This window comes from Seriola aureovittata, chromosome 15, assembly GCF_021018895.1.
Source record: "Seriola aureovittata isolate HTS-2021-v1 ecotype China chromosome 15, ASM2101889v1, whole genome shotgun sequence".
In the NCBI taxonomy this organism is placed as follows: Eukaryota; Metazoa; Chordata; class Actinopteri; order Carangiformes; family Carangidae; genus Seriola; species Seriola aureovittata.
The window spans coordinates 25,028,555-25,051,392 of NC_079378.1; the positions used below are offsets into that span (position 1 = coordinate 25,028,555).

General features: G+C 38.7%; 1 long non-coding RNA gene across 1 annotated transcript in view; it reads left to right on the plus strand.

Moving 5' to 3' along the window:
• Nucleotides 1–5,364: 5,364 nt before the first annotated feature.
• LOC130182710 (uncharacterized) overlaps nt 5,365–22,838 on the plus strand; it is a 34,657-nt gene continuing 17,183 nt past the window's right edge. The window contains exons 1-2 of the long non-coding RNA XR_008829744.1: nt 5,365–5,759; nt 5,970–6,120. This is a non-coding gene — a long non-coding RNA (uncharacterized LOC130182710). The remainder of the gene's footprint in view (nt 5,760–5,969; nt 6,121–22,838) is intronic.

Here is a 22,838-nt window from a genome sequence, read left to right on the forward strand (position 1 = left end):
AGAAAATAGGAGATGGAGCTTCAGCTCAAAGCAGATTGAAAGACCTTAGAGGTATAGAACACAGAGGCTGCATTGCAGCATTTAAGAGAATGAAAGTCCACATATTTAATATATATAGACTAATTGTTAAAGACTACGAAGTCTCTAAATGTGACTATGTGCAGTCTGGGTTTGAAGTGTGAAACTTGTAAAATTGTCCTCAGGAAGTCGCTCAAACATCATCTCTCCTGTTTAAAACAGCCCTTTCACAGCATGTTTCGGTGTATTAATACTCAAGTAGAGCAGTTGTATTTATTTACCATCCACCTCAATGCATGCTCCACCCGTTTGCTCTGAAAAACCCAGTTCCCTGGTTAAAAACTGAAAACACAATCTGTCTGCAGGAATGAAACTGCAGCAGATGGTGAGGTTTTCCACGGGCTCATGCTCTTTTTAATTAATGGAATGGAGATTAGAGGCATTTTCCCTGGATCATTAGCGAACAGAGGAATTAAGACATTTTGTGAGGAATAATCCCAAGGCTATCCATGTGATGCACATGTGGTTTTCTCTCAGTGGTCATATTGACCTGCTTTTCACAGCCTAAGTGCACGGCATCACTAACGCACTGCAGAAACTAAGTAGCTGGGATAAGGGGACACAACCACCACATTTAGGGATCAAAAATACAAAAGAGATTATCTCTCTGTCACTCTCCCTCGCTCTCTCTCTGTCTCACGCACACACACACACACACACACACACACACACACACACACACACACACACACACACACATGGTCTCTCTCTCCCTCTTTCACTCAAGGGCAAAAGTAGACTATCAATCCCTTTGTCTTTAACTACATTCCAGCTTTAAAACTGTAGGATTAGAATAGGTTAGCCTATATTCTGCAGCTTTTAACACTTAAGCGGTTTTAGTTGGAAACAGTGTTGTGCCTTCCACTTAAACGGTAAAATGTCCATCATGCAACATGGTCTGAGTGCAACTAATTATTAAAATTTTATATAACCCCCTTCAAAACATTGCAGATGTTCTGCACCACCTGGTATGAAGAGCCAGAAGCAAACTGGGATGACTTTTCACATGATTGACTGCGACTGTAATGAAGGAAACACTGATAATTATCCTCCTAACGGTCTGACCCCATGCAGTTGTATACAAATACGTCTTGTAAGTTGCTGTTATCTGAATAACAGGTTGTAGAGACATGAAATAGTATGGAAACTGTTACACACAGTATGATGTCTCTGGTGTGGGAGTACGTGCATGCTCTCACATGAAGCGTGGTCAGGAAGAAAGTGATAGTTTGAGTTTATCAAATACTCTCAATAGAGCAAACAGCATTACCAAGAATAAGGATTCTGGCTCCAATTTGGATATTCCATCTGTAAACATAGATTTTCATTAATAAATTAAGCAATTCAATAGTCTGCAAAAATCCATTTAACTTGTGCGCATGGTTGATTGTGTTTATTATTAAAGTCTCTGTTGCACCAAGAAAATGTTCTCTTTTTTCTTGAGAGCAGAAAAATGAGAGGAGATGAGAAGTCCCTCGTTCTCATTAGATTTTTACAGAAATGGTCACAGAGCCAGGGTTTTGATATTTATCACCGTATGAATGTTGAACTCAGATTGTGTCAGTGCCGTTTATGAAGTAGCTTCACAATTTTATGTGGCTCTATACCCTCCTCCCTGCCTCCTGTAGACGGAGCAGCACATGGGTTTTCACCTGCATTATTAAAGGAGGCCCAACGTGTTTGTCAGAACTCGACGTGAACGTCACTGTAAAGAGGTGAGCGCAGAGTCATCACATGGAAACCTCCGGATACGGGGAGTTGGCACAAGAAGCGTCTGGAATCATCGACACTAAATTCATGTCCGAGCAAGTCACAGTCAGGAAAGTGAAAAGAACCTATTTCCTCGCTTCCATTTCATACTTGGGGAAATTTTTCCCACTTTACTTGTGGCACACAATATGATGAGCACAGTCTTGACATGCGTGAAATAGTAACTTATGGGAATGTCATGATTTATTTTAGCATTTCAGATTTCTCCATTCTAAAGTGACATCGTACCTACTGTCCTCCTTCATACTATTAATACAATCTGCCAAAGCTTCAGAAATTACAGCACCACCCTTTACACATAAGATATCAAATACACTGACCTTTTGGAAAACTTATTTTTTGCAACATCCAAAACAAAATCCATTTATTAACAACTGTTAACATTAAGAGCTCCAGAGAGCAGATTTTATGGAAACCTCTATTAATAATTTGTTAACATTATGTTTTGCAGGTGACTGAAAGTGACAAACCTGTGAACCTTAACTGACATTTTCATCCTCTGTAACTGCAGGATTGATGGTTTATTAAAAACTAAGAGCCATTACCCTTTATTAATGATTAACCAACATTTAAAACTGCTGACCTGATGGTTTATCATAAAGTGAGAATCTCCCGATCCTTTATTAATGACCTACTATTTATAACTGCTGACTCATGGATTTATCTCTGTCTGAGGAGCAACTATGTCAGCAGTTATGTTTTTGTTAGTGTAAGTCATTAATAAAGGCTGATGGCTCTAACTTAATAATAATCCATCAATTCTGCAGAAATGTCAGAAATGTTAACAATGTCAGTATAAAGGATCACAGGTTTCTCACTCCCAGTCAACTGCAATTATAACTGTTAATAAATAATTAATTGAGAGTTCTTTCAGTAATCTATCATGTCTGCAGTTGTAAATGTTAATTAAGCTCTTAATAAAAACATTTTGGTCCAGATGTCCTGAGGCTCTGATTCCAGAAGGGAAGTGGTCAAACGGATGGTTCTTCCTGATGAAGTGAAGAGCTACAGCAAAAAATACAAAGCAAGTGTCATGTTGGAGGATCTCCTATAAGCTGACAATCCACAAGCTGATCTTATTAATGGATTATAACTGATCTGTGAAGTATTAATCAATGGCGAGGCAAGGTGAGTTTATTTATATGGCAGCATTCAGACACAAGGCAATTCAATGTGCTTTACAGAGGAAATGCATTCAAAATACAACATTAAGATGGCGTTAAATAAAACAATAAAAGCAAATGCACAAGATTAAAAAGATGTATGCGATTTATTGGTGAGCTGCAGCTAAAAGTAAAAATAATGATTCAAGCCCTGATTTAAATGCGGATCTCAGATATTCAGGAATGCTCTGTTAACTATTAATAAAACAATTAATTTGAGTTCATAAACCCTTTATGAAGGATATCTTATTAAAAACTACATCTACTACAGTATTAAGTATTAAGGGGGGGCACAGGTAAAGACAGAGTTAGCAGAGTTGGTGGGAGCCTCAGCCAGGTAACCACAGCTTACTGGACAAACTGGGAGTTCGATAACTGGGAACCAAGAAGACAAACCAGGGAGGGGAAGCAGTAAAGACACAGAGGGAAAGGAAGGTGTAAGCTGCTTAATCATAAAACCATCATGGTTAAAAGACATTTGTTGACTGTTGGCAGGAGACAAGATGCAAACGACTTCCTCAGATGATGAAGTCACATACTTTTTACCACCAGCCATCCCCCGTGACTTTACAGTCTCTGTTCCAAATACTGAAAGTTTCTCATAAGAAACCGTCAGAAGGAGAGTGGCTCTGAGAATGCAAACTGTACATGGAGAGACAAAACAATGACACACCAACAAGCAGATGTATGTGTGCAACAACATGCCAACACCACTCATCAATAGAGAGACTGCTCAGTCTGTGGAGCATGATCTTTCCCAAGAGGACAGACTGGTAGACAGCCAATTTGAGAAGCCTCTCCTCTCTTGCCATGATCATTACTTTTGCAGGAAAGGAGAGGCAGACTTCAGACATGAGTGGAGGCTGCTCTCGACTGAATTTGAACTGCTGTGCTGGCCCATCATAAAGGCTTGGCATTTATATTTTAAGACGAACAGATCTGAATTTTGCAGTTCAATCAACGAGATCACAGTTTTCATTTAATCATTTTCACTTTTTGATTTCACTTTTTTGTTGTTTATGACATTTTTATTTTATCATTATAAATATGTGGCACGGAAGGTTTTGAGAAAATTACTGCGAAATAAACATTATAACCAAGTCAGTGATAAGAAGTTAGCCTAATACAATGCATGCTTGCAAGTAACACATGCTAAGTCAGTCTTATGCAGTGGTCCAAACCCATATAAATACAAATTTTCTTTCGATCAACTAATCAATTAATTGATCATTTCAGCAATAGATTCAGCAAAGGTGTAGGAAGTATCCATGGTAAACACTCACAGGTGATTTTAATCATATTGGCTGATTGGACCATTCATCAAGCCTTTGCCTGTGCAGACAGAGCTCAATTCACATCCCTCAACTCCCCTGTTAGTGTTGTTGCACTGGTTTATGCTGGACACCAAATTACATCTTTATCACTCTTTGTACATAAAGTCCAGTGATCTCAACCAACTCCACCCACCTTTAACCTGCATAAAGGTCTAATCAGACAGAGGTACTGAGAAAAACCTGTTGGTGTGCACTGTGCTGAACCTTTAGATTAAAGCAGCAACAGCCTTTCTCACAGAAGCCATTCTGACATGTCACAGCAGGACAAGCACAGGTGTAAATAATAAAATTAACACAGAATGTCATTTAGCTGCTTCACTTGTAAGGTCTTGGTACAGTGCACGCTGGCTCACTGTCACATTATCATACCTTACAGATGTATCATTAAAATATAACAGTGCTTCATTGATGTGAAAACCCTGGATTCACAGGTATTACTTCAAATATGAAATGTAAAATATAATATGAATGTATAACATTTATGGCTCCTTATTCCTTTTACATTAATGTGTTAGTGTTATTACTGTTGTAATTGGTAAATTTAAAGCTAATTCTAACCACTTTAGATAGATAGATAGATAGATAGATAGATATATAGATAGATACTTTATTTATCTCCTAAATTCAGGTGTCCAATAGCTCACTAGTAATAATAATAATAATAAAAATAGTTGATAATAAATAATAATCAATAACAATTAAATCAAATTAAATTAAATTAAATTAAATTAAATCAGTCCACCTCCTTTGGCCGAGGTGTTATACAGCCTGATGGGGACTAAGGAGCACCTGAACCTCTCTGTTCTGCAGCCCACTGAGATGAGACGTTGGCTGCAGCTGCTTCTATGTCCTGCTGTAATGTTGTGGAGAGGATGGTTGGTATCGTCTAAGATGGCCTCCATCTTACATTGCATGTGTCTCTCAACAACACAGTGGGTAGTTTAATTTATAGCAACGTGTCACTGATATTTTGCATGTAAAATCTTTACCAGAAAATAACAACTGCACACAGGCCCTGAATTGGCGCATTGATATTTAGTTGAAATGACACCTAATTAGCAGGCAGGTGTGCAATCTGGGTGAAGTTCGTCATGACAGGAGTTTGATAGTGCTCTTGAAATGTAGTTTAGCTAATATCACAAAGAGCAAATAGTTTTTTTTTGGACACAACGTGTACAGCAGCGTTGTTGAGAGGAGGTGCAGCCGCACGTGAGGACCTCGGTTGGACGGAGAAAATAAAGAGACAGGCTACATACTGCGAAGCTAACAGCTCGGCTGCTAGCATAAACTACGTCAAGCTACACCCGGTAAACCTCCCTCCTACATTCACAGGCTGCTTCAGCCGCGCCACCACACCGCCACCGACGGCCTCGGGTTATTTCGGACATGACAAACCAAACTAAGTGTGTTTGCAGTAAGTTTACACAATGAAACGAGCGTCGTATTTGGTGAATTATAACAGAAAGTAGATCCAGCACGCAGATATTGTTCTCACTGTCGTCATCATATTGCACCGTGCCTTCACTGTAACTTATTCAAATGTTCTCAGACATTGCTCTGCCTGCATCGGCACGTGTGACAGTTTCTCTTTCCACACTTTCCCCCACATTTTTTCTGAACACAGGCGAGCCACGCTTCACACACGGAAGGCCCGTTTTGTTCTGCTGATCCTCCAGAGAAACTTTACTCCCAGCTGCACTAATGAGGGGAAGGATATTAAAGATATTATCCTGAGACTGTCCACAGCGGCGCTATGGCCTTCAGTTACTTTAATGGTGAGTAAAGTTCTTTTTTTTTTTTGACCCAGTGGTGTGATGGGAATGCACAGGGTGTTTGTGCAAGATTTGGTTGTTTATTCTGGTTTGGTCACAATGCCTTTTGATAAAAGAGCAGTCTGGTAATTGCTCCGTGTTCAACAGCCTCTAAGATTGCCTATAAATCATGTTGAAACTTTTATAAGTGACCCTCTGTGGAATTACATTCAGTTGCCAATTAAAGCTAAAACCATTGCAGAGTAACATAACAGCCATGAAAACAATATACTATGGGATGCTTTACTGACTATATTTAGTCTTCCCCCATTGATATAAACGGATTAGGAAAATAGTAGAAGCACTTCTCAGTACAAGGCACTAGGATTCAACATGGCCACTAAATTGAATCAGCAACTCAAATGAAAAAAAAACTCATCATTATAATCTTGATGAAAGAAGACTTATTGCAATGCTGGCAAGGCTGCAGTAGTGTTACTTGGGTGTACCTAATAAACTGGCAACAGAGATGAAATCTGAGGACTGCCCATCACATTTGCTCTAGCTCCTCCTCACTGAGAGGAGAGAAAATTAGTTCTGTCCTTGGCTGTTGAATTTTCAGTTCTTGGGTCATACATTGAAAATATGTCCATCTCTTCCATATTTGTGACTTGATTTACTGGTACTATAAAGTAAATGTCTTTATTTTAGGCCATTTACATAACTGTACATCTAGGCTTTGTTTTTCTACTTTACTGGTTTGTGTTAAATGCTGATTTATTCTCAGCATTTAAATTTTACTTGCGTCTCAATATTTTATTCACATTTTAATACAACAGCCTGCTATTTTCCATTGCTTGCTCTCAATCTCTTCTCTCATCCCCTATCAACCCAAACCTATTATTATGTCAGCCCTCTGCAGACTGCATTCCTCTTAAGTTGGACAATCAATGTGTGGCAATTATTAACCAAGCATACCTAAGTAAAGTCTTTTTCTTCATGGCTTAATTTGGGTTCTGCTGAGCATTACCATGCCTTCAGCAACATATTTATGTCTCTGAAGTGCGACTTCTTCGCTTTGACTTTTTTATGTCAGTGCTTCAAAGTAAACATGGAGCCCTGATAGCAAACACAGGGTTTGGTTAGTTGGACTGCTAACACACACAAACACTTGTGTTTGTGATTATTTGTAATTTAGGCATCGCACAAGTGGCATGTTTTTCTCCCTAAAGCTGCATTTGTGAAGTCAAAATTATTATTCCCTTAGTGTAATGGGAATATCGGGCTACAGCACAATACTATTGCGCCATGTGTATATAATATAAGATATTATGTTGCTACAGAATCATGTTACATTGTTAGTCTGAGACCTGAAGCTAGTATTTATTAACTAATATTGATTAGTGCCCTGTCTCTCTGTGAACTGTATGAAACACACAAACAAAACAACATTGTATGCTGTGTTCGTCTTCTTTTATGTTTAGCTAGGTTGTGGATAGCCAGTCTTAGATAATAAACAAAACAATGCATCTTTGACCCTTGCTTTTATCAATGATTCAGTTAGCACTGGTGATAAGAGGGAAAACATCTGTGGGCTTTGAAGAAAATTACATTCTGTAAGATTCCCTGGCTGTGATAAAAAATGCTATATTCCCATGTGACAGAACTACAAGCTGATAAACCTTATTCTAAAACACTACAAGAAGAACAGTTCAAGTTCGCAGACGAGCTTAACTGTAAAAATACACAGTTTGTCATACATGCACTGCATAATAAAAACTAACATTCAGTAAGTTTAAGAAAAAAAAAAAAAAACATACAACACAGAGGAACAATAAAATACAAAATAACCACAATATATGGACCAGTATCTGTTAATTTAAAAAAATCTGTAGTGTGACAGACTGCAATATTTGGCTTTTCTCATACAGATTCACGATCCAATATATGTGCTGGTTGCAGTGGCACTAAAAACTGAGTCTGAAATCTGTCTTGATTGACTGAAAGTAACTGAACATTGAATTTTATTACAGTGTTGAAGAAGAAACTGGAATTTAATGTGGATTTGTCACATCTACTTGATTATTGATAGGCTTAATAAGGTCATTATCATTATTTATACAGACTCAGTCGGTCAAACCAGTGCACCCCTACTCATTTTCCTCTTTCTTGTCTACATTATGTTGCAGTGCTTTAAGGATTACACTCCAGCCATACATTTAGCTGTTATCTAAACGTCACTCCAATTAGTGAGGTGTATTGGATTTTCACTTACTGTGCTGTCAGCTTGGCTATAATGGTTTATATTATGAGTATTACATTACGCACTGTAACTCTTTTTAATCTGCAATTATGTAATCTTTTCAAAATATAACATTCTAAAATTGATTGTCAATGTGCTTTAGTAGTCTTTACTGCCAAGTGTAGTCTCACTGTAGCTTCATCATTGCCCGTGGATACCGTTCCTGTTGAATTAGTCATCAGTCATGTAGGTGATTAATTTCCACTAATAAATGAGAATTACAATGTATGTATGTATGTATGTATGTATGTATGTATGTATGTATGTGTGTGCATCGCAGAACGTGTGGGTTACAGTGGGAATAGTTTTCTAAAAGTTGATTGCTGTTTTCACTCTCCTCTGTTACCGCCTCTGGATGTCCTCTTGATTTATTGTCTTATATTCTGTTGTGCTGGGAAATGTGTAACCATTTTTATTTATAAAGTCATGTCAGTGTGACAGGCTGGTCATTTCTGTCAACTGGTCAGGGACCCATATGTCTTTCCATATGAGGTCACACATTCTGTAGTTGTTCTTTTCTAAAATTAAACCTGGTGAGTGGTTGTGCACAGAATAAATGTCTAATGTCAGAAAGTTTCATAAAGTCAGTGAACTTTGATTTGATTATTTATATAAGCAGTCTTTGTGTGAGTTTGACACTTGAAGAATTAAATGACCACTGCCAGTTTTGCTGTGCAAGGTGTCTTTAACTAAGATATGCACACGAAACGGCTCCCGTGGACGTTACTGTAGAGTAGAGGGCTTGGCAGTAGTAAAAAAGTACAAGCAAAGTCTGTCAACTTTCCCCAAATAAATAAGGTTTAAAAATCTGTGCAGTGAAACATCATTATATACTCTTCAGTTGACCAGTAAGCCGCAAGTTGCAGCCTGAGAGGACCTTGTGAATGAGACCCCTGTGTCTGTCTTTAGCTCATGTGCCAGTCACCATTAATGCTTGTTGCACCAGCATGGCTTTTCCCTCTGCCTGACACTCACTTGTACTCAGTCTACCCTCAATTGCTGTCACTTGTGTCCTAAAGGCTGTCATCTCCACTTTGTGCTCCATTGCCACCATGTCTTCTCCACTGCTCTATTTTCCCCAGTTCAGTCAGGCTTGTGGCTGTTTGTCAGTAGAGGCTGATAGCCCAGTTATTTGGTTTAGCTGTCTGCCTCCCTGTTGCTCTGCCACTACATTTTGTCTCCAGTGAGACATTTCATTATCTATCATTGCCTCAGCATGACCACATCTCTTACAGAACCTAATGCTCATTGTTTTGCTCATTTTAATGAAGCAGTGTCATCCTATCTGGAAACATCTTAACAGTACATACAGACAGGCATGCCCACAAGCACTGCTTAGTAAAATGTGCTTGTTTGTATGCTGTAAATAATGACAGTTTGTTTCAGTTTTTTATTTTGATTAAAAAAAAAAAAAAAAAAAAAACCTAAATATGCTCCATAATTTGAAATGATATCTGTCAAGAATGCAAGGCCGAGTCATACCTGTAGAGGTCAGCATCTGTCTAATCTTTTTATAATGGAATATGGATATGGTGATATTATGTGGACAGATGTGCTTATGATTCAGCAATCTTGTTTTTGGTTATTGTTTTAAAGAGAAAATGTTCTTTGGCACAACATAATAATGTTCATGTACAACTATTGTTGTTCAGTTAAAGCCTCAGTGGAATTAGAAACAAATGGATCACACAGCATATGATGACTTTGTCAACATACTGTAGGTTATTAAGATAACACTTGGACAGGTGAACAGCTTCGGGGAAATCTTAAAAACAAGTTGGATTTTTTTTCAGCTCCATGCCAGAGTAATTAATATTCATGTGTCAGCTCTTGTTAGTGTCCATGTCATTGCAGTGACGTTTTTCAACCCGGTGATTCAAAGGCTTCACAGTTATTAGCCAGAACTCATCAAAACTAAAATGCCCTCTGGTAGTTGGCATTTGTCCATATAACATTCCTGATTAGTCATTAAAATGTGTGCCATTTAGATTTTTGAAACACTTGATAGTGTATATGTACAAGGTGTAGCTACCATGCTACTGTATATGCCTTACCTCCCCAAAGCTTTTTATTCTCTTCTCTGCTTCATCTAACCAGTTATAATTAGCTGAAATCCCTCAATGTCAAAACATGCCAAAATGGATTAATATCTAAATTTGTAAATGTTCAATGCCTCAGGTAAAGCCTGTAACATATAAATTAATTACCACTCTTTGCTATTTAATTTGCAAATTAATTTGCACCAAAAAAGTGGCACATTTTCATGGCTGAATGCCAAACTAGCATACTTTTCAGATGTAGGCCTCCATGAACATTACATCATCTAATCTAGTCTGAGTAATAGGAACATCCCTTGTAGATACATACACAAATAGCCCATTTGACACGTGTGTTTAATTGGAAAGGTCAGTGCTGCCTCTGCAGCACTGCTCGAGCAGTTTTTGTTTCAGTGCCACATTCAAAGGGACTTCATAGTGTTACTGTATATGTAATATCAGTCACCCACTAGTTCCCAGCGTAGTACACCTACAGGTTTCTGCTACCAGAAATCAAAACAGCAACCTTTCATTCATCAGTAAGCATCCCTACCTCTGGGCCAGCCCGCTGCCCCAGGAGAGTTCTCATTGCCAGTTGTCAGCAGGACTTTGGTTTTTGAAGTGTTGGTGAATAAAACGATAACTTCCTCTACCACTGTGTTATAAAGTGCATAGGTACCGCATGAACTTCCAGTGAAAGCTGACACAAGGATTTTATTCTTTAAATGGATCATACGGCCCAGTACAAACAAATGCACAGGAAAACAGTGCTGAGCAAAATATCAGTATTTACACTGAGGAGGCACCTTGTTTAACCACAGTGTCCTATTGTTGTAAACTGGAGCAGCTGACCACGCTCCAGAGCAGCTCAGTAGTTCTAGAGGGAGAGAAAATCATTCCTCTTTCCCCTTTTCATCCAAATTTAATGTGCAGGAATTGGATTAATACATGGGCTGGGCCATCTGACCTCAAATCAATATCATGATTATTAATGAATGATTTCTTACTTACTTCTGATTGGTCTCTCTCTTTTTCTGAGCCATGGACTCTCTCTATTTGTCAATATGATTATCTTCCAAGTGATTAAACAAATTGGTGGTTTTACCTTTGGTCGCTAACCATGTTGCGTTCACCACTGTCTGGTAGTCGTGACTGATGAGATTGAATCAGGAGGCGGGGCGCATGTCTGCATCATCGTGTGTTGTTTTCAAACTAAAACAGGGCCAGCAGCGTTTCCAAAAGTCCAGTTTAGGGGCTTGAAAAGTCTGGAGTCGTGTGGACGCCAGGAGTAAATGTAGCAAAAGTGATGCGTTTTAAAACTAAAAGGTGTTAGTATGGATGTAGCTTGAGGCTCAGTGTTTGTGCTTGTGTCATCAAGTGAACGCAGACTAACGTTAGTGGGCGGAGGCATATGAATGAATGTTGTTTTTGATACTTTTTACTTCATTCCCATTTGTTCATGAATTGTCCCAGTTACCAGTGATAGGTTCACTACAGAGGCCACGCCTCCCTTCCACCTGAGTTAACACACAACTGTAAATCCCTGTTGAAGAGGAATTACAAGCTGTATTAAAACCAACATCAGTGTAAGACAATTCCACTATCTTGTATGAAAAACATCCATTACAACTGTTACAATTAATTGCTAATTAACCACTGTACCAGTATCCACTTCTATATAATTAATGGTGTTAAACAACATCCAGTTTACAATACATCAATATGAACACCTTGGAAGTTGATGGTTGTTTTCAGAGAAGAGGTACTTGAGCTCATCTGACAGTGCTGTGAAGGTATTTCAGACAAACAGGCTGGGAGCCACTGGAGTAGATGATACAGAAACCTATAAGACCACAAAAATATATAAGAGAGACAGACTTGGGACTTTAGATAAAAAGAAATAAATGGAGTAAGTTAAATTGGATCCATAATCTCAGTGAAACCTAGAAGCTTTTCTTTCTGTAAAGGTGACATACTGTAAAGAAAAACGTGGTAGTGCAACTACTCAAGGTAGATAAACAGAAAAGACCATTCAGCACGTTGGATTTGTATAGAGGCAGTCAGTTGAGAGATGTAGTTCAGGTTGGAGGGCTAGCTGAGTAGGCGGACAGGTATTGGGAAGAGGCTGCAGAAGCGGCAGGCAGAGCCAGTGGAGATGGACTAATTCCACCTCCCACAAATCCTCCAACAGTTGATTGCCTGGGTGGGCAGTGTCGGAGGCAATCCTCCCTGCCCTCCTCTTTGCTCTGGCATTAGGCGACTGCTCAGTGGAGAGCAACTGGCAAGCAATGACCCTCTCAGCTGGATGACACACTGCAGGTTTTCCTCTGGAGCAAGAAGAAATGGTGCCGCGGCAGACTGCAGAGGATATCATGACTGTCAATATTTATCCCAGGATAGGATATACCCTGATATGTTTATCCTCCTCGTCACAGAGAAAAACATTTATGCCACTATTTTTTAGGAAAACTGCAGATTTTTTCACTTGAGCAACCTGGAGATGATAGGCACAGATAAATATTTTATATTTTTCACTGAAGACTTGTAGGATAATATGGATATGCAGGTATAAAAGTCAGTTGCTGTTTCTTGTGTTTGATGTCCTGACAGTAAATACCGTATGTTCTCAGTACACATTAATACTCAGTGTGTACACATACTGATATTTAGAATATGACTCATCTTATTCAGATGGAATTTTAGGTGTCTGAAATGACGACGCAGCATTTACAACAAACTTGCTTTAAATGCTAAAATATACTTGTTAATATCAGTATATCCAAAACTAGAGAGTTCATGCCACTGAATATGGCATTTATGGTGCATATGCCAATTCACACATAATTTATGTGCATGTGCAGACACTCACTCAAACACTCTACATTTTATTACAACATTATTTTATATGGCATGACAATATAAATATTTGCAAATATGCAGTAAGTTCACAGTAAAAAACCCATATGAAACTTTTTCAGTATGTGGCAAAAAGTGAGCTGCTGTGATTTGACAGAAGCTCAAAATCCAGGGTCTTCGATTTTTCATGAACTGACGTATAGAGGATTATCTACAGGCTCTTGATGAGATTATAATTCAACTTCTTCGTAACAGTTCTCATTCCAAATTACTCACTCGTATTTCGTTTCGTTTTTAGCATTTAGAGACTTAATACTAAATATCAAAGACGGATGAGTGCAACTCATAAATCTCATACATCAAGCGCACATCTAAATGTCACACTTGGAGAGACTGAGGCAATCTCTGGCTCCTTTTCTTGTACACACACACACACACACACACACACACACACACACACACACACACACACACACACACAAAATTCAGTCAAGGAGCAACCTGTATCAACAAGCAAAAAACAAATGGTAGTTATCAAGATGAAGCATGCTGATAATAGGTTCACCTTCTCTGTTGACCTAATGGGGGAAATCAAAAGCTGGGCCTGAAACAGATTGCTGAATCGATATGAAGCACTTATCCTGATTGGGCACTACTACAGGGACAACAGTGTTGAGGCTGGTGAGGTGGTTAGCTCACTGTTATTCTCTGCCTCTCTGTTGTCTCCTCTCAGACAAGGAGTTATCCCTGTTCAAGAAATGCATTTATGCACACTCAAGTAAAACCATTAAAAGTGGAGAATGCATTGTTATGTGGATCCGGGGTATTTATCTTATTATACAACACAGACTATACAGTAATGAACAGCATGTGCTAACTCTAAATTAGTGTTGATGCAGCTGTCAGGTATGATACAGTACACGCACTACTATCCCTCAGCTCTCTAAATGGAACATGGCCCCTAGACTCGAACATGTTATCAAGTACAAGGGTCCATCTGCCAAATGCTGAGCATTTGACAGTTCATCAATAGTGATGCTATTAATAACTTGGTTCCAACAAACAGCCCAGGGACTAGGATAGATATGAAAACATTAATCTCCTCAACAAGTCAGACTGTTGAACAGCATAAAAAACACAATTGCAATTAACAGACAAGGTACTTCATCAACTGCCATTTCAGAGCTATTCCACAATTACCACATAAAACAACATGTACTTAATGAGGTAAAGCCCAAGTATAGACTGTCATTAAGTTATAAATTATCTGTGATACTTTGTAAGGTAAATTAAAAAGTGAAAGTTTCCTTCAGTAATGACTGAAAGAATTATTTTATTATTACTTGCTATTACTTATTTAATTATCACTTGCTGAACTTGTGTCAGTATTAACACATGTGAAGCTGCACTCTGACAACTGTTATCGTGGCATTTTTGCTCTATTTTTTGCTCAGGGTTATCAAGTACATATTGTTGTCGCTCTAATGAACTTCTGTAGCTGCTAGTCAGGCACATGGCCGTGTCAGGTCCAGGCCTTGTATCTTTACCTTGCCACTCCAGAAGACCAACAGCTTGATGCATCACAGAGCTCTTAACTCAATGTCCTCAAACAACAAGCTACACTCACTCAGTGAAGTTTGGCAAGTGGAAGCTGCCCTTTTAACATCTGATGTATGAATGATGTGACACTGGGCGCTGTCCAATAAAATCAACGAGCATTTTTAATGGATGCAGGTCAATTTGTTCAGAAACGTTATTTAAGTCTCTTATAGTAATTCAAGGCTAATTAAGATAGAGGTAATTTAACTCACTCCCCTACTCCAGACACACTGAACCAGATTTAAAACACACACTCTTACACAAGCAAGGAAGATACATACCACACACTCAGTAAATGTGCTGACATACCCTTTTAACACAAAGATTCAAGCCCCCTGCACAACAATGGATTGCTCATTGGTTTATTTAATGGTTGGAGGAGATGGACTGTTTTGGATCCAGTTCATCACACTTGTTTGGGATGGAACTGCAGCAGCTAAATCGCTTGCATTTTTAATGGTTATTAATTCATTTCATTTTCAAGTGAACTTAATGTTGGATACTCTGTTAAAGAGCATCTTACCAGTAAGATGCCAAAATTTAAAGTGACCAGTTAATAACCATGCACATTAGGACTTTCCATGTGGGACCGGGCTGTGGCACCGTTAAGACACAAGCCCATTGCTTCAGCATTGAAGCGACCATAGCTCTCTTTAGGGATCGGTTCACACGTGAAGCATTATTTTACTCATTCATTTCTAAACAGTCTACATAAACCACACTTGGGGAAAGTCCTGAGGGGGAACATACTGCATACATGATTCTCTCAGTTTATCAGACAACTTGACCTGATGTGTTCAGTGTGGTTCACAGGGACTAAGTTGGCCTTCATCAGTTTTGTAGTTCCACATTTACTTGGGCACATGATGGAAAAAGTGCATTGAGAATCCCTGCTACCTATGCGCTGATGACATGTCTCCGTAATACAAGCTACATTCATCCCCGCTGTTTTAATAGTGCCTCTCTATGCCAACCTATCTGATGACATCACTGAGTAATGCAATTCTCTGCCTTGTTTTGCCTTGGTGTAAGAATTGAATCCTCATGTGATGCAATTCATAGCAATAAGTTTTATACTATTGAAAAATAAAGTAATTACAAGAAGCCAAAAATTATGTCAGGTGTACACTACTTTGTTGTATAAAACTAGATTTATTTTAAAAGCAAGTCAAAGCCATGTGGTACTTCTTTCTTATCATTCTTCCCTTTCACTGGTGAAACAGCTTATTTTTGTTTTAGTGTAATATTATACTTACAGAAACCTCTGTTATGTTAAGAATTCCACACTTCTATATCAAAATGATGAACGGTCACATCCTTACGTGTGCATTTACCAAAAGTGTTTACAGCAAGTTTTCTATTTTGAGTTTAGTTTTGAAGAAAAACAAAAGTATCTTCCTGGTGCTGTGTAACGAGCAGGGAGGAGCGCTGACACTTGACAGACCCCAGGCAAAATCAAAATAGATTGGGGTTTTTTATTTGTCCCATCATGCACCACATAACTTGCTTAGCTGTGTTTTGGACTATTCAGCCACAGCCTCAACCTCCCGAGGCATTAAATCTCCGGCTCTTTGCATTTTTCCATTTCAGCGTGTTTTGTTAGCGTCTGTGTTTATGTGTAGTGATGTATGCCTTGCTACACTAATGGGTTACATTTGGGGCTCAGTCCTGAGGCATCAAAGAAAATACAAACCATCACCCTCCAGACACTGCATGTGAAAATACAGACAAAGCACTTTTTCCTGAATTTACATTTAGCTCACTACATATATATGGCCTTTATGTGTGGCCAGATGTGTGCCACACATTGTATAGGTATAAAGTCAGGGTTGAAGATTATTATTGTCTTCAGTTTTTAACTTGCAATGACTAGGTGCTGCAGAATGAAGGCGGCTTTTCGGTCTTAAATTTGTCTTGGGCACTAAATGAACCAGCTAAATGTACCTGACTGCCATGATGAAATTGCACCAAAGAACCCATTTATAGTGACAGAAGGGTTATGATGGATGTTTTTCTTCTGAGCCCTCAGGAAATGGCCTCTAACGTCATCTATATACAGGTGAATCACCTTTTCTTCACTGTGATTGAGCTTTCAGAAAAAGTTCAACGTGAGATGTGATATACCAGTGCCGATACCTGATGTTAGATTTGTTACAGAGAGAGACAAAGTTGGACAATTATACAAGGACAATATTGTTGACAATCAGTAATTACAACATAGACTATGAAGCTCCAAGGGAATGTTTGCCAGTGAGGCAATTTGGCCCCATGAAAGACGGAAATGAATGGTTTAATTAACATTGTTTTAAATTTACAACATGACAGGAATTGCTTAGACCATTCTCCCTCAGAGTCTTTTATGCAGATGTTTAATGTGTTTTTTTTAGCTTGACAAAATATGTATGATGACAAATGGGGCAAATGTGTTTTCCAGTCATATCGTTCCAGATTAGAAAGATAAGATTTACCACCCTCTTAGAGACCTCATTGGCTTTAACATAATTGTGCCTTCCTGCCGTATGATATAACTGTATGCAAGTTGACAACCGTGACCACATTATATTAATGCATTTCCCATAAGACCAAACTGGGTCATAGATTTATCCATAATCAAAATATACCTTGTAAAAGGTTTTTATGGGACACGATGATCAGAGCATGAACACACAGAGACACGTAGAAAAACACTGTGGTCTAGTAACTAATGAAATTCCACTAAGCTGAATTGTGATAAAAGCGTTTGATTTGAGGTTACTACAGGTATTTATTTCTTTAGCCTTACGTATTTAATGCACGGTGCAGGTTACAAAGCTTATTGGGGTAATTAGCTGATATTGTCTTCTTGTCAATATGTATAATATGAAGCTGAATAATGCCCATACATTTAGTAAATAAAGGTCATTGGAATTAATCATCCTGGTATTAATTATTGGAAAATAGCCAAGTAAGTGATGAAAGGAAAGCCATTCATTGTAGTTGAAAGCAGGATGGATGCAGTGATTGGACTGATTAATTTACTTCTTAAACTGTCAGAGCAGATGACTCAAGGATGGGGAGAAGCATTTCAAATATTCAAAGGGGCGAATGTTCTTGTGAAACACCTATTAATCATGGACATTTTGGCCAAGCAGATGAATTGTGGTGTCAGTTTTCTATGCATGCCGCCACAGAATCATTAGCTACAACAGTCGCTCAAGCCAGAACAGACATGGAGGCTAATCAGCAGCTGTAATGGACACACTTCATAATTGTCAGTCTTTGGCGGTATGGCAAGGAGACCTAAGCTGGGGAGACTGAGAGCATACTATGAAGTGCAGGCAGCTTTGATTGCAAGAGCTGAGGAAGTGATGTGCCTATATACTCATTATTTTACCTCAAGACTTGTGTCTAAAGAATACAGAGGATTTTCAACATTTAATACCACAGCATTTTCAAAGTACAAATGTCGTCCCATTCTTATAGTTACTGAAGCGAAGTGAGTTCCCTATAATTAAGGCAACTTTATAGGCACTGTTCCCAGGCGAGTGTATGTACGAGTACCTGTGTTAGATGTTTCATCTTTATTAGCCAGAGCATGGTAAGCCTAGCTCTTCATGCACTAATCCCCAGCTAAAGAAACAGCTTTCAAGGAATTAACATCAAAAGTAAAGCTTTGCGTGCCGGCGGGGGAGCTTTCAACAGAGCCTGCCTCAACTATCTCCTAAGTATTTTCAGAGCCTCGGGGATGAAGTGGAAGTTAAGTTTAACTTGCTCTGTGTTCTTCTGCAAGTCTTTGACCTTGTTCTCAGGTCTCTTAATAATCCCTGATATGTTTGAATCTGTACAGCGTTTGGGGCGTTTCCACGGGGCACTGCCAGAGGGTGAGGATTTTTCACCAGGGCCCACTGCCCAGTCTCCCCTTTAACCATAATTCCTGTGATCAGCAGGCTTGGGTACATGCAGTTGAGGTTTAGGATCAGCACCTGGCAGACATGAATTACCTACAGTATCACCTACTGTGCATTGCAAATCTGTGAATTTCCATATATTTCAATATTGCACATATTCATTATAAGCAGCTCAGTTTGTCATTTCATTAAGTGAAAGATTCGACACTGAGGTCTTGGTTATTTCTTTGTGACTTGAAAACCTGCATTTAACTAAATAATTGTTTTTTGAACATACTGTAACAACACTTATACAGAGAAATATTGATATCCCATCCATTTAGATGACATTCTGTAGCCATCTTGCTTCATCCATACAGACACAACTCTCTTCCTCCTGGTAACTGTTCAGTCACCTCAGATTTGCAGATGGATTGAACCAACAAGTGTATGGAGCTTGAATAATGTTTATTTATAATCTCTGTATGTCTGAGACTGTAAAGTAACACATCAATGCCTCTTAAAGCCCCTTTCAAGAGATGGTACTTTGGCCAATGATTATTGCTTTCACAATTCCAACGCTTGCTTATGCACCCATAACTCATTTACTCTTTCATAGACTGTGACAGCTCGGATTGAGCTAAGGGACAGTGATGACTGATTCATTGTGTCTTCCAAAGTACAGTTGGAGAGAACGACACTGGCAGCTTTGCTTTGTAGCTCAAAGCAATAACAACCAGTATATCTCCTATCTTGTGAGGTCCACAATGAATTCTCCATGGCACAATAAATCGCTTGTCCGCCTGATGTTAACATCCCATCAGGCAATCATCAAGCAATCTTCTCTCTCCTCTCTAAATCTGTTTATATGGCTGTCTTGAAAGAAGTGCTGTGGGATTTATTTTGTTACAGAAACTGTGGGACTTTGAAACAGGTTGAACCGCAGGTCACATCACAGTGTCTCCATTATACACTTACGACTAGGTAAGGTAGTTGGACTGAGACGGTGCATTATGAATAGATATCTTTGATAACATACAGAGCAAGAACAAGACTTCGACATGGGCAGCATGGTTCATAGTTTCACAGCCAGTACAGTAACTACCACCTCACCTACAAATGATGCTGTATATTACCATAATATGTTCTGTGGGGAAATGTAATGCCAGCAGCAGTTTGTTTCCTTAGATGTGCACTCTTGATGTACAAACATACATAATGGTGCAGGAGTTGATGCTTTTTCATTCGACCTAGCTAAGAGGGAATCTCATTTTCCACCAACTGAGTATTTATTGGAGCTTGCACAATTTGTATTTGTTGTTCAACATTACTAGATGGCTTCAGAAGTCAAAAGCAGCCATGGTTTCACCGTTTCAATGCTATTATGCCATATTATTTTCAGGGGAGTTTTAAAATTAGTTCATTTATAACGTTAATTTCTATCTATGGTTTCTTGATGATTTCCTTCTTATTTTGATATGTACAGAAACATCATTAGATCAGTTAGTGTGTTATGTAAATTTCAATCTGGAGAAAAAAACAGATACCATCCATTTTGAATGTGACATTGTGTTAGGCTTCTGGAGAGCTCGCATCAACAGTATATAGAAAACTTACTGAGAAAATAACTTGTTATTGCCTCCCAGTTATCATGCTACTTCCTTTAAATGCTTGCCATTTAGTCAAGTCTGTGGGCTTAAGAGAATCTGCAGTGATGAACATGATTTCATCCAACTCTCAGCCGATAGCATCAACTAATACCCTGAGCAATGGTTAATGGAGGCACACAATAAAGTCACAGACACACTGAGAGAGGCTGCAGATATCTCATTTCATCATCTGCCTTATTACATATAACACCTTTGCATCTGTTTTCAAGTCTGTTGTCTCTGAATATTGGTATATTCTCCAACCTGATAAAAAGTTGAACAGCGTATTTGCTCATCCCACAATGTTTCCATACAGACGGCACAAAATCTGAAGGATAGGATTATCAAGTCAAAGATTTAAACAAGCAGACAGGCTTTTATAAAGCCCCACTATATTGTTGAGTTTGTTTGATGGCCTGCAGCTTCATAGTTCAGATCAGTTCAGATTGAGGTTTTTGATTTAATATGTGTGCATTTGTGTGAATGTATGATTATCTATATTTGTAACTTCTGATTTTATTTTGTGTGTGGTATCGAAGTACATTGTTTCTTTTCTGGTTTATTGACATGAGACATCGGTTCTAATTAGGGCCATCAGTACCACCTGGACTCATCACAGTGGGCAGGTAAAAATAGCTGAGGTGTGATATGGTTTGTCCACACTGAAGAAAACATCTGTCTCTATGCTCAGCCTCCCTTTTAACTTTCATTGTTTCCCCTGCGGACTGTATCTGACCGGTACCTGGAGCACAGTTGCTTTGAACATGTCAGCCAGTATATTTATTCATTGCTATTGTTTTTTTTTTTTAGTATTCCTAAATATGTGCATGGGAGCAAATTCTTTTAAGAGTTGCTTAAAAAAGTCACATACACAAATGGTCACATTCACACATCTGCACAAACAGAAATAAAATCACAAGAAAAGGCAAATCCGAGCTCCCACATTCAGCTCAGAAGAGGAGTTGCCCTGAGGGTTTCTATTAAAAATGTCTCTCGCTGCAGGAGACGTTTGAGTCTGCCACTCCTGACTTGTTTTGAATTACTTCAGTAACTTGAACTTTTGGCTCCTTTTGACCTGCATCTTTGAAGTTTAGTGCACAGGGAGAGTTTGGAGTTGTGAGATCTAACTACATAGTTATATTTTGCACATCAGTGTTTGGCTATGTGTTTTGTGTGACCAACAGACAGCAAAAGCACCCATAATCAAAACTCTGGTATGCTAAAAATGTTGTGTTGCAGTTAACAAAGTCATTATTTAGTGTGCTGACAGAATTGCTGAATCAGCTGCCTGTGGGTTTTGGGGAAACAAGGAAGTGGCTGTTGGGGGTTTGTAGCTCCTTGCCAGTTTTTCTTTTATTGTGGGAGCTCTTGTAAACAGGAGGGAGGTGAAGGTGGGGTCACTGAGAATAATACCTAACAATTTCCTTATAATTGGTCTGATGTCATCTGCATATGCTGGACTGTGTAATGATAGAGTTGGGTAATGTTGGGGTTGGATCATGGGGCCTTGTTTTTATTTGGAGATTTTTACCTTTTAGTGAATTTTGGCCAGTCAGTAAGTTTGATATAACTTCTATTTTATAAGCCTGTAGTTCAAGGAGATACATAAACTCTGAACTTGATATCAAACATTCTTCACTGTATCTTAAATCCTTCAAAGTCAGGGTCAAAAAAAAAAAAAATTAGGAATAAGCCCCTGGTTGAAAACAGTGATATTTGGATTGACTTTGTTGAGGTAGTGGTAGAAATCAAAAAGATGTTGTTCTGAACATGAAAGAAATGACGCATACATTGAAAAACTGATATACTCTCCATGCTACGTTAACATGCTCATTCTGAGTTTATTTAAGATGTTTCTTTCTTGGTTCGTCCCAGGGTGTGGGGTTGAGGTTGGGCTTCATCAAAATATCTTCTTTTCATTTGCATCTAGAGCCTGCCATTTTCTCTTCTGACCTTTCTTTATGCACAGTAGTATTTTGTGCAGGGTCTCAATATCCATGGTAACTTAAAAAATAACACGGGTTATGTAAAAAGTTATCAGGTATAAAGGATGTTTCAGACTTATTAAAATCTATGTATGTGACTCCTGATTCAGGAATTGTCCTTATGCCACTAATTGGGACCCAAAAAAATGGGCCGGTCTCTGTGAGTGTTGAGGTCTCACCACGCAGATAAAAAGAAGGTATTGTAGAACTGTGGCAACAAAAAAATCACAGTTTCCCTGCGAACTGTTTGAGCAGAGCAGAGGCAAATATGTTCAGTTCAGTTTTGATAACTTGTAGTGTATTACAGGAGAGAGGGGCATAGCCTTGCCTCTTATTAAGTTGTCTGTGGGTTTTATCAAAATATTGTTTCTTACCCCCCAGATAGCAGTAGCACCACCATTGTCAGATGTCTTCATTGTAAAGTCGTCATTATTTTGTAACCACTGCTT